This window comes from Macrotis lagotis, chromosome 3 (assembly GCF_037893015.1).
Source record: "Macrotis lagotis isolate mMagLag1 chromosome 3, bilby.v1.9.chrom.fasta, whole genome shotgun sequence".
NCBI lineage: Eukaryota > Metazoa > Chordata > Mammalia > Peramelemorphia > Peramelidae > Macrotis > Macrotis lagotis.
Window position 1 is genome coordinate 126,610,755 of NC_133660.1, and position 12,131 is coordinate 126,622,885.

At 34.7% G+C, this 12,131-nt stretch overlaps 1 protein-coding gene across 1 annotated transcript in view; it reads left to right on the forward strand.

Moving 5' to 3' along the window:
- INPP4B (inositol polyphosphate-4-phosphatase type II B) overlaps nucleotides 1–12,131 on the forward strand; it is a 981,822-nt gene that overhangs the window by 6,305 nt on the left and 963,386 nt on the right. The window lies entirely within an intron of this gene.

Below are 12,131 nucleotides of genomic sequence, written 5' to 3' on the forward strand. Positions count from 1 at the left end.
CAAAAGTGATTGGAAATCATGCTGCTGAAGGTCAGTTTGGTCCTCTTCCAAATGAGAAAACAATCTGAGATTGGCTACAGGAAGAAGAAACCCTACTGAAAACTCAATGGCAGAAATCATGAGAGGCAAGTCAGCTAAATGGTCTGATTTAGAGAGGGAACTGAAGAAATGGACTGAAGAGCAAAGGGCAATTGGAATTCCTGTATCCACAATGATGGTCCAGCAGGAGGCAAAAAGAATTGCTGATAAAAAAAAAAGAAGATGCTGATTTCAAACGAGGACACAATGGGCGCTTCAGGTTCATGAAACAGAATGAACCAAGCACACATCCATGCATCAGACTTGTCCAAAAGATGCCTGAAAGTTATGAGTAGAAGGTTCTTAAATTTTATGATGAATAAAACTTGAATTCAATGACTTATGTAACTTTTTTTCAAATTTCTGACCCCCAAATTAGGGTGCATCTCATATGTGAGGAAATATGGTAATTTTTCATAATTTGATTTGTATGGCACTGAATAAACAGATAGAATTGTCATTTTTATTATATTGGCTCAACCTACCTGTGAATAATTAATATTTTCCTATTGTTTAGATCTGACTTTGCGTGTAAAGTATTTTATAGTTTTGTTCATATAATTTCTGAGTTTTTCTTGGCATATAGATTCCCAAATACTTTATATTTGTCTATAATTATTTTAAATGGTATTTCAGATTCTAGTTCTGCTGTTGAATTTTGTTGGCTATATATATATATATATATATATATACATGCAAATACTGAGGAATTATGTGGGTTTGTTTTATATCTTACAACTTTCCAAACATTGTCAAGTAGCTTTTTAAATTAATATTCTAGGATTTTTAATTTTAACATCATTTCATCTGCAAAGAATGATAGATTTGTTTTCTTGTTTATTCAAATCATTTAACTTATTTTTCTTCTTTTGTTGCTATAGCTAAAATTTCGGGTACAATATTAAATAATAGAGGTGATAAGAGGCATCCTTTGCTTCACCCATGATTAAATTGGGATGGTTTCTAGCTTATCCCTATTATAGTCAATGCTTGCTGATCATTTTAAATGAATGTTTCTTACCAGTTTAAGGTAAACTCCATTTGTTCCTATGCTCTCTAATAGGAATGGATACTGTGTTTTGGCCAAGATTTTTTCTGCATCTATTGAGATAATAATATGATTTTTTTCATTTTGTTATTGGATTGATCAATTATGTTGATAGTTTTCCTAAAATTGAACTAGCCCCTGCATTCTTGTTATGAATCCCACCTGGTCATAGTGTATGTATGTCCTTATGATATATTGCTTTAATCTCTTTGCTAGTATTTTATTTAAAATATTTGCATCCATATTCATTAAGGAAATTGGTCTATACATTTTTTCTCTGTTTTGGTGGTATCTGTCTCATATTGCTGTCATAAACAGAATTTAGTAGTACTCCTTTGTAATTTTTTCAAATAGTTTATATAGTATTATGATTAATTGTTTTTTAAATGTTTGTTAGAATTCACTGGTGAATCCATCTAGAACTAGGGATTTTTCTTAGGATGTTCATTGATTGCTTATTTAATTTATTTTTAAAATATTTCTCCTGTTAATCTGGATAATTTATATTTTGTAGATATTTAATGATATTATTTAGATTGTCAGATTTATTGGCATATAATTGGGCAATATAGCTCCTAATATTTGTCTTAATTTTCTCTTTATTGGTGGTGAATTCACCCCTTTCATTTTTGATACTAGTAATTTGGTTTTTCCCTCTCCTTTTAAAAAAATAAAATTAATCAATTATTTATCCATTTTACTGGGGTTTTTTCCCCATAAAACTGACTTCTGATTTTTTTATTAGTTCAATGGTTTTCTTACTTTGAATTTTAATCTTTCCTTTGATTTTCAGTTTTTCCAATTTGATGTTGAGGATTTTTAATTTATTATTTTTCTTTGTTTTCTCTAGTACATTGTAAAGAAATAGAGATATGAATTTTCCCATACATATTGCTTTGGTTCTATTTCATAAATTTTGGTATATTGTCTCATTATTATAATTTTCTTTAATGAAATTATTAATTGTTTCTATGATTTGTTCTTTGACCCACTCACTTTTTAGGATTAGATTATTTAATTTTCAATTAAACTTTAATCTCTCTTTCCATTGTCCATTATTGAATGTAATTTTTATTATATTATGATCTGAAAAGAATGTTTTTACTATTTCTGTTTTTCTACATTTATGTTCTAATACATGACCTTCTTATGCCCTAATACATGATCAGTTTTTGTGTAGGTGACATATAGTACTGAGTAAAAAAGGCATATATATTTTATATATATATATATATGCATATATATATATATATATATTCCTTTCTATTCCCACTAAATTTTCTCCAGAGATCTATCATATCTAACTTTTCTTTAATTTTATTCAGTTCCTTAACTTCTTTTGGCTAGATTATCTAGTTTTGAGAGGGAAAGTTGAAGTCCTCCACTAATACTGTTTTATTATCTATTTCTTCTAGTAACTCAAATTCTTCAAAAATTTAAATGCTATACAATTTGGCACAACTATGTTTAGCATTGCTATGACTCATTTCCTAAGGTACCTTTTAGTAAGATATAATTTCTTTTCATTTTTTTAGCTATATTTTTGTATTTACTTTATCTGAGAGCAAGATTGCTCTGCTTTCTTTGCTTTAGCTGAAGCATAACCAGTTCTGCTCCAGTCCCTTGATTTTATCCTGTGTGTATTTCTCTGCTTAAAATGTTTCTCACTAGGGGAAGGATTCTGTTTTTTAATCCATTCTGTTATCCACTTCTGGTTTTGAGGGAGAGTTCATTCCATTCATATTTGGAATTATTTCATTCCTTGTTATTTTTCACTTGTTTATTCCTCTCTCTTACTCCACACCCTTTCCCTTCTCATGAGGATTTTACTTTTGATCACTGCCTTTTCCAATCTATTCTTCCTTTGATTAGTCTCCTGTCCTTCTTGTATAATTCATATCCTTTTTTATTTCTTTATAGAGTAAAATAGATTTCTGCATCCAACTGATTGTACTTGTTATTCCCTCTTTGAGCAATTTTTGATGAGAGTGAGGTTTAAATTTTCCCCTCCTATCTTCCCATCCATTATAATATTTTTTCATGCCTCTTTTATATAGGATAATTTACCTCATTCAATCTCCCCCCTTCCTTCTTTCAGTGCAATTTTCTTTCTTATCTCCCTTATTTATTTGCTATCATTCCATCAGTCACCTTATACTTGCCCTCTAACCCTAAATCCATACTCCTTATAAGTTTAATCTTATTGAATTTCTTATATTTTCTCTTTCTTGTTTCTTTCTTTCTTTCTTTTTTTTTTTTTTTTGCTGTTTTATGTTTCCCTTGTGTCTTGCTTTTGGAGATCACATTTTTATTCAGTTCTGTTCTTTTAGTTAGGAATGTTTGAAGGTCCTCTATTTTTTTAAATATTTAGTTTTCCTCCTGAAAGATTATATTCAGGTTTTCTGGGTAGGGACTTTTTTTTGTTATAATCCTCACTCCTTTGCTTTCTGGTATATCATATTCTGGTTCTTTGAGGTAAAAGCTGCCAGATCCAGTGTAACCCTGATTGTAGTTCCAAGATATTAAATTTAAATTTTGGTTGCTTGCAGTATCTTCTTCTTGCTCCCTAAGCTCTGGAATTTGACTATGATATTCCTGAGAGTTTGCATTTGTGGATCTTTCAGGTGGTGATTGGTGGATTCTTTCAATTCCTATTTTGCCCTCTGGTTCTAATATTTCAAGACAATTTTCTTTGATAATTTGGTGAACAAATCAGACATTTTTTCTGATCATGGCTTTCAGGTAGACCAATAATTCTTAAATTATCTCTTCTAAATCTATTTTCCAGGTCAGTTATTTTTCTAATGAAAAATTTAACATTTTATTTTTTATTTTTTCTTCTATTTTCTTTTGTTTTATCGTATCTTGTTGTCTCATAGAGTCACTAACTTCCATTGATTCAATTCCAATTTTTAAGGAATTATTTTCTTCAGGGAGCTTTTGTACTCTTTTTCCCCATTTAACCAGTTCTATGTTTTAGGGAGTTATTTTCCTCAGTAAATTTTTGTACATTTTCTTCCCATACTATTGATTCCTTTTTCATAATTCTCTTGCATTGCTCTCATTTCTTTCCCCATTTTCTTCTATTTCTCTAGTTTGCTTTTTTTAAAATCCTGTTTAATTCTTTCTGGAATTCTCTTTGGATCTGAGACCACATCATATTTTTCATTGAAGCTTCTCATGTAGACATTGTGACACTATTATCCTCTTCTAAATGTATGTCTTGATTATCCCTGTTACTATAACAACTTTCATAATTAAATGCTTTTATTTTGTTTGTTTTGGCTCATTTTTCTGCCTTTTTTGTGATATGTTTTTATGTGAGAATTGATCTCTTGTCCTAAACTGTCCCAAGCTATTATATTGGGGTTCAGGGTTTTATTGTTTGCTTTCACCAGGCTTAGGGCTTAGCTACTTGCTTTCACTAGAGGGTATGCCTTCTCATTTGTTTTGGCAAGTGAGGCCAATGTGTTGGCTTCCCTTGGTTATGGTATGTTGGCCTGTGCTAAAGGTTTCTATGGTAACAGAGTCTTTCTGGGGGTTAACCCTGGAGAAGGGTCTTTGTTGTTGGTCACCCTCAGGGGTGGGACCCTGCTTCTGTGTTTCTATAGAAACAGGATATCACTGTAGGCCTAGGGGTAGGATCTCACTGCCAACCAGTCCTGGGTTGGGGCTTTACTACTGATCAGCAATGGGTTCAAGAACTTGCTTTTGGCTTGTACTAGGGATGGGGTTGCTGGGATGGGGCCTTGCTGTGCTGAACAGACTACTCACTTGTCTAGGAGGCTGCTGTTTTGCATGAGGATGGGACCTTAATGATGGATTACCCCAGACTTGGAGCTTTACTATAGGCCTCCTGCTGGGAGGTTGGTTCCTGCTGATACTGCTCTTGGACTCCATTTCCCTTCCACCCCAGTGAGAAAGACCTCTCTACTATATTTGTAAGCTGCTTGTCTTCTCCTAGATCAGTTCTGAGGTTGTTTTCTAGGTTTTTGGACAGGAATTCGGGAGAGTTTCAGAAAGTTCCTTCTTCATTCCACTATCTTGGCACTGGAAGTCTCTTATTTTTTAAGTATAACTATTACCATGTGTATACAAATCTTGGAAAACCACAGTTCCTGAAGAATTATAGTTGTGGTTACCTAAAGGGAAATGGAGAAACACAGGTGAGCTCAAATAAGATGCTACATTTCTATTGATGAGCTAGATTCAAAAATGAATGTGAGGGAGGTGACATTGAAGATATAGATGGTGGAGGAAGGTATTGGGTAGCAAGAATGAGGGGTAACAAATAGACAGCATATGTGCTTTAGTGAAATATAAAAAAAGATCTACATGAAACACTCTAGTACATTGGGCAGATCCTCTGTGGAGGAGCATGAGGGAACCTGGACTAGGACTTCAAGGGAGGAGGAAGTGATTCATATGGTGGATTGAGATCTGTACAAATGGAGGGAAGAGTCATGTCCACTCTTTTTCCCAATGTCTTCACTATCTGGAAGGCACTCCATTCTCACCTCTATTTTTTGAAATACTTCACTTCTTTCAAATGCTATCTCTTCCAGTAAACTTTTCCTGGAAGTTTTAATTGCTTTCCTTTTCCACTGCTCACCACCTGTAAAATGTATGTATTTTTTCAACAACTTATCAATTTATAAGTTGTTCCCACTTTCTCTCACTAGTAGACTGTAAGCTCTTTGGGGCCAGGTACCAACTTTTTGTCTTTGTTTCTCCAGAGCCCAGTAAATTTGACCCTTAATAAATGCTTGTGAGTTGAATTGAATGATATCATAGATCCATTGAGACTGAAATAATACTTAGTAAAATTAAAGATGTATGTCAATTTTGAAATGAGATAATCTTTAGACTGAGTGTTTCTACATCTTGATTGAAGATGTGAGATAGTTCATTTTGATATAGCAGAATTAATATTTAGATTGTATCTGTAAGAGGTTAATTTTACCATTACTGTATTATTATTATCATTATTTTTGGTTTCTAAATATTATTTATCACTAGGATTCTAGATGAGGCAACTATAATTTGATTTGGTGCAATAGTCAGGAAGTTTCGGTCTGGAAATCTTTAATGTAAGAGTAATATCTCTATAACCTTAAATGTTTGTTTGCTCTGTTGAATAAACAGCTTCAGCCTGCTTTAGAAGAGAATGAAAGAAAATGGCAAGGGGTCTCATTGGAAAACATCTAGTACATTTTGTAGAATCCTTGAATTGAATGTGAAAAGAACCTTTAGTTGTCATCATGGCATTACCACTTCACCTTTGTAAAAAGATATTATAATCAGATCATCTAATTTTCCATTTGAGAGAGTGAGACCCAGAGAGGTTACTTGATCATGCTTGAAGTTAGGCAATGCATCTGCTTTCCTGATTCTGTACTCTGGATGGGTGTATTGGTGTGCAGTTAAATTAGGGATTGTTAATTCCTCTGAGGCATAGGATTTCTGTAATTGCTATTTGTTTTCCTTGCCATTCCATCCATTTCTCATTAAAAATAATCACGTACAGAATATGTGAAGAGCATTGAATTTAGAGTCAGAGGACCCTTAATGTATGAATCCTGACTCTTCTACTTAATACTTGTGCCCCCTTTGAAAGTCTTTTCACCTATGTGCGGGTCTCTGTTTTCTCTTCAGAAAAAGGAAGAGGTTGAACTGAGAGCTCTGGTGATGATGATGATAATAGTAGTAGATAATAAATAATAGTACAGTCTAACCATTTTTTCTAGTAATTCTGTCATTTTGTTAATATCTGACTCTTCATGACCCATTTGGGGTTTTCTTGGCAGAGATAATCACGTAGTTTATCATTCCTTCTCCAACTCATTTTATAGATGAGGAAATTTAGACAAACGGGGTTATGTGACTAGCCCAGGATCACACAGCTAATAAGACTCTAAGACCAGATTAAAATGAGGAAGATAAGCCTTCCTGACTCTTTCTGACTCCCTGACTCTAACCACTGTACTCTCTAGCTGCTTTGACTACAAGGATCATCTTTTCCCCCTAGATAACTTTTCTTCTCTAGGTTTTCATGCTATTGTTCTCTTGTGTTTTACCTTCTACCTCTTGGTTCACTTTTCTGTCTCTTTTGTTGACTGATCGTCCTTATCTTGGTACCTAATTGTGGGAATACCACAAGGTTTGGTCCAGACCCTATTTTTTTTACATGCTCACCATGAAAGAGTCTATCTCTACTCTCTCTCTCTCTCTCTCTCTCTCCCTCTGTGTTTGTCTGACTCTGTCTCTGTCTTTCTCTTCCACCTTTCCAGTCTTCATAAATTTCAGTTTCCTATATTTATTCCATGGTCCAGGTACACTGACCTTCTTACTGTTTCTGATATTTAGCACTGCATCTCCTTTACCTGTCTTTTCATAGGCAATCATTGAGGAAGTCAAAGGTTATCATCAATATCGTCATCATCATTTTAGGAAGGGAGGTGGATTCTCACTCAGCTAAATCTGGTCTAAGAAGAAACATAGCAGTGTAATGAGATCTGCTGGGCCTCATAGGGAAGACAAATATGGATGATGGAAATTTCTAGAAAATGGCAGTGTGGATTGTAGGAGAGAAAGAGGGGCCCTTGTGTGCAAAGCAGAAACAGTCTACCTCAAATAACCTTTGTATAAGAGTCTCTAGGTCTCTTTGGATTATCTCAAATATTATTTGTTGACTGAGAACCCAAACCACTTACATTATGGACTTGGAGGCGCCACCTCTGTGTTGGTCTTTTTCACATGTTGGAATCAGACTGTGCCTTTTCTTTCTTTTATTGTGTTTCAGAAATTGCATTTTGTTCCCTGTGTAAGAATGAGTGGCAGTCTTGATTATCCCCATCTGGGTTTTTACAGTTTGATGAATAACATGGTGACAGGGAACCTCAAGATAACATTAAAAAGGAAGGAAGTCAGTCACATATTGGAGCAATGAAGTGTTGAGATATATTTGTCACCTCACCTCCTAGTCACATGGCCTTGGGTTGAGTAGCTGCTCCTCACTGTTTTTGTTCAGCTGAGTCTCTTTGGTCAGAAGATCATGATGATCAGACTTTACATTTTTATTTTTTGGAGGGATTGGAAGATTACCGTTCACATTCAACATTTCAAATGCCAACATTTAAAAGAAACAATCAACCTTTTCAATGATAGCCACAGTATCTAGTTATATTTTTTTTAAGTAGAAAGTAAAGGGAGGAAGGGTAGGACCTTCTCAGGGCTATTGATGCTGAGGGTGGATGAGTGGGGAACTGAATTCATGCTTGGGAACTTCAGTCTTGAGACCTTATCTGCTAAGGACTTGGGTAGGTGGGTGGGGATGTGGGTGGGAAGAAGATGATTCTTCAGATGTATTTAAAAACCCTGCATTAGCTTTTTAAAATTAAGTTCAAGCCACTAAGGGAAATATTCTTAGGGGAATGGGATGAAGTTACTTTCCAATTCTCCAGCAATAGCCCATGGGGAGGTGGGCAAGGGAGATAGAGAAGGAGAGGTTGGGGTTTCCTTAAAGACTCTTTCCATGTTAAACCATCACTAATCAAGAATCCCCAACCTAGCCTTTTAAGAGGAGCAAATTTTGAAGGCAGAACAGTCACCCATGGAGAGCCACTGCAGACCCAGTAGAGAAAGCCAATCTTAACCTGTGAAATAGTTGGGGAAGGAAAAGGAGAAATTAAACAGAATTTTCTCTTATTAAAACATTTGTCTCTTTTCCCCTGTGTGTCTTACACTTACCATGTTTCTGAGTGCTAAAAATTTTACATACTATAGAAAGTAGGTTTTCATTGTTCAAAAGAACAAAAATGGTCTTGAAAACACATCTTTCTCCTTGTTACAGGGAAGCAAAGACCCTCCAGAGTATCCTTACCTACTCCTTCGAGAGAGAATTGGCTTATGCTCATTTCCTGCAGCCTTACACTTTGCAATATACCTGAGGCATGTATTAATAGATCAATAAGAGATGTCCAATTGGGTCTCAATAGGATAGTAGAACTATAGCTCTATTCTAAGACTTGATAAATAAACTAAGCCTTTTGGTCAGCAACAATCATTAAGAATTAATTAGTAACAATTGTTCAGCAGGTGATTGCCATCTTTATTGCTTCATGCATCCTATTGAATAGTTGGATAAAGAAAGTTTCACTTCCTTTAAAATGGTAAGAAATTGAAATTTTTGTAATGGTTGTCAGTCTATTTATTTAGAAAAAAGAGTCATTGAAACTTCTTTATAAATTGGTCATATAAGTGTGTATGTACCCAGATCATTATTTTTTTGTATAAAGTGGGTAAGCTTCACAAAAATTCTCTCATATCAACATTTTAAGACAAATATTTGGGAAGCTGTGTGTGTGTGTGTGTGTGTGTGTGTGTGTGTGTGTGTGTGTGTTTTGGGGGGAGGGAGGATGAGGCACTTTTTAGTTTAATCAAATTAGCTTAATATTTTTACTAATTATCCTTGATAATGATGTACTGAATTCAATTGTTTCTTTTTTGCTGAAAGATTTTTAGTGTTATCAGTGAGCTCTAAATTTTGGTGACCTTGGTCAAAGATCTGGCTGCCCTATTTTAGGGTTTTGCATATACATCCCCTTGGGTATGCACACATTACTAACAGGCATGCATACAATTTATTTCACAACTGTTTTTTTTTTTTAAGTGGCATGCCCAAGGCCACATGGCTAAGTAATTATTAAGTGTCTGAGGCCGGATTTGAACTCAAGTACTCCTGACTCCAAGGCCAGTGCTCTATCCACTGCGCCACCTAGCCACCCCTCACAACTGTTTTAAAACTATTTTGTGGCTTTAAGATTATAAATTAAATAATACCCTGTAATAAACTTAGGTTACTTTATAAAAATAGATCTTATTGATAACTTTTGCTTTTCCTTTGTTTAGATTTTCCTCTGTATCCCTCCCCTTCCAGAAGTGTCATTTCTCATAACAAAAAATTTAGAAGAAAAGAAAGAGAGGAAAAAAATAAGCAAAACTCATCAATACATTAAAAAATACTTACATCCCATGCAATGTTCAGTCCTCTGGGTCACTCAGCTCTACAAAATTGGTTAGATTCCTTAAGATCTCTAATGGCAAAGGAATAAAGTTATATTTGCAACATTGTTTTTTCCTTGATAAAAAAAATATGTCTTCATGCCCAAATACTTTATTTTAAGGCATTACATGCCAAGCTTTGAAATAATGCACAGAGAGGACTTGTGAATGAGGACGGTAGGTGGATAGGAATAGTCAGTACAAGAGATAGAAAGAAATATCTCATGGGGACTACATAATTACCATATTGCTTTAAGAATAACAATAAAATTGGTTTTTATTAGATAAGTTGCCTCTATTGATTACTACTTGCCACCTCCTTGCTTTGTTCCCTTCCCATTCCAAACTCTTCTCTGAAGTCTGTGGCAAGTATAAGATTTTTGACTTTAATAATCCCATTCTTTCCCCTAAGAGGTGTACTCTGTATCTGGCATTAATGTCAGTTTTATCATTCCCTTTTGGACCTCATCAAAAGTTGATGGGAAATTCAACTTTAATGTAGTTTTATAAAAAACTATTAGCCAGGGTGGTGGCAACATCAAGAATTATAGGTTTGGAAGGGACCCTGGAAGTTTTTGAACTTATGCTATACCTGAACAAAGAGTCCTCTTTCTAGACTCTTCTACAAGAAAGGGTAATCCAATAGTTTTCCTGAAGACCTCAGTGAGGGAAACCCTTTATCATTTTCATCATCATGAACAACAACTCAATATTCATATTTACTAGCATTTATATATTGTATTAATGTTTGCAGAGGACAACTTGGTGGTTCAGTGGAGAGAAGAGTATGAGCCTAATAGTCAGGAGTAAGGGAGTTTGAATCCAGTCTCCAACACTTGCCATTTACTAGCTGTTCCACCTTGGGCAAGTCCCTTAACCCTGATTGTCTCACATCCAAGTCCATCTCCAGTCATCATGCTTCATTTCTGGTCACTGGACCTAGATGACTCAGAGGAGAAAGTGAGACTAGTGACTTAGCACAGCACCTCCTCACTCAAATTCAATTCATGTCCTTGTCATAGTAACATCTCCCTGTTGTCATGGTCTTCTCTGAGAGTGAAGGATAAAATCATCACTAATGTTTGCAAAGCACTTTAATATATTATCTCATTTGATCCTCATAATTACCCTGTGAAGGAAGTGCTATTTTTACCTTCATTTTAAAAATGGATAAACTGGGTCTGTGATAGGTTAAGTGACTATCCAGTGTCACATCCAGTAAGTGTCTGAAGCAGGATCTGAACTCAGATCTTCTTGACTCCAGGTTTATCTCTTGTGCTACCTAGATGCCTTGCTGCTTTGCAAAAGCAACTATTCCATTTTGGGGATAACTCTAATTGTTAGTAAGGTTTTCTTATATGAAGCCCAAATCTGCCTCTTGACAGCTTCTACATATACTACAGCTTTATAGCTCTGCTAGATGGCAGGACCCTGCTAGACTCCTTGGGATTTGTGTATCACTCTCTGAAAATAACTAATAGGATCTGAGCACATAGGATGGATTTAATGATATTATTATTATTAACAAAAATAATAGAATTTTTATAGTTCTTTAAGGTTTGCAAATGCTTTATAAATATTTATATTCATATTCCCAACTTCTAGCACATAGTAGGCATTTAATCACATTAACAATAATGCTATTAATAGTTACCATTTACAAACCACTTTGAAGTTTGCAAAACACTTTCCAAAAATTAACTCATCTTATTCCTATCAAAACTCTGGAAGGCAGGTATTCATTTTAGTCCCAGTTTACAGATAAACTAAAGGAAATAAAGGTTTTTAGTTTACCCAGGATCATATAGCTGCTAAGTGGTTGAAGATAAATTTGAAGAAAAGTCTTCCTGACTTCAGGTCCAGTATTCTGTCCTCTATGCTAGAGATGATTTCTCGTCCCTGAGAATAGCCCATTCTCAATCCAGATCCTTAACATGGTTTT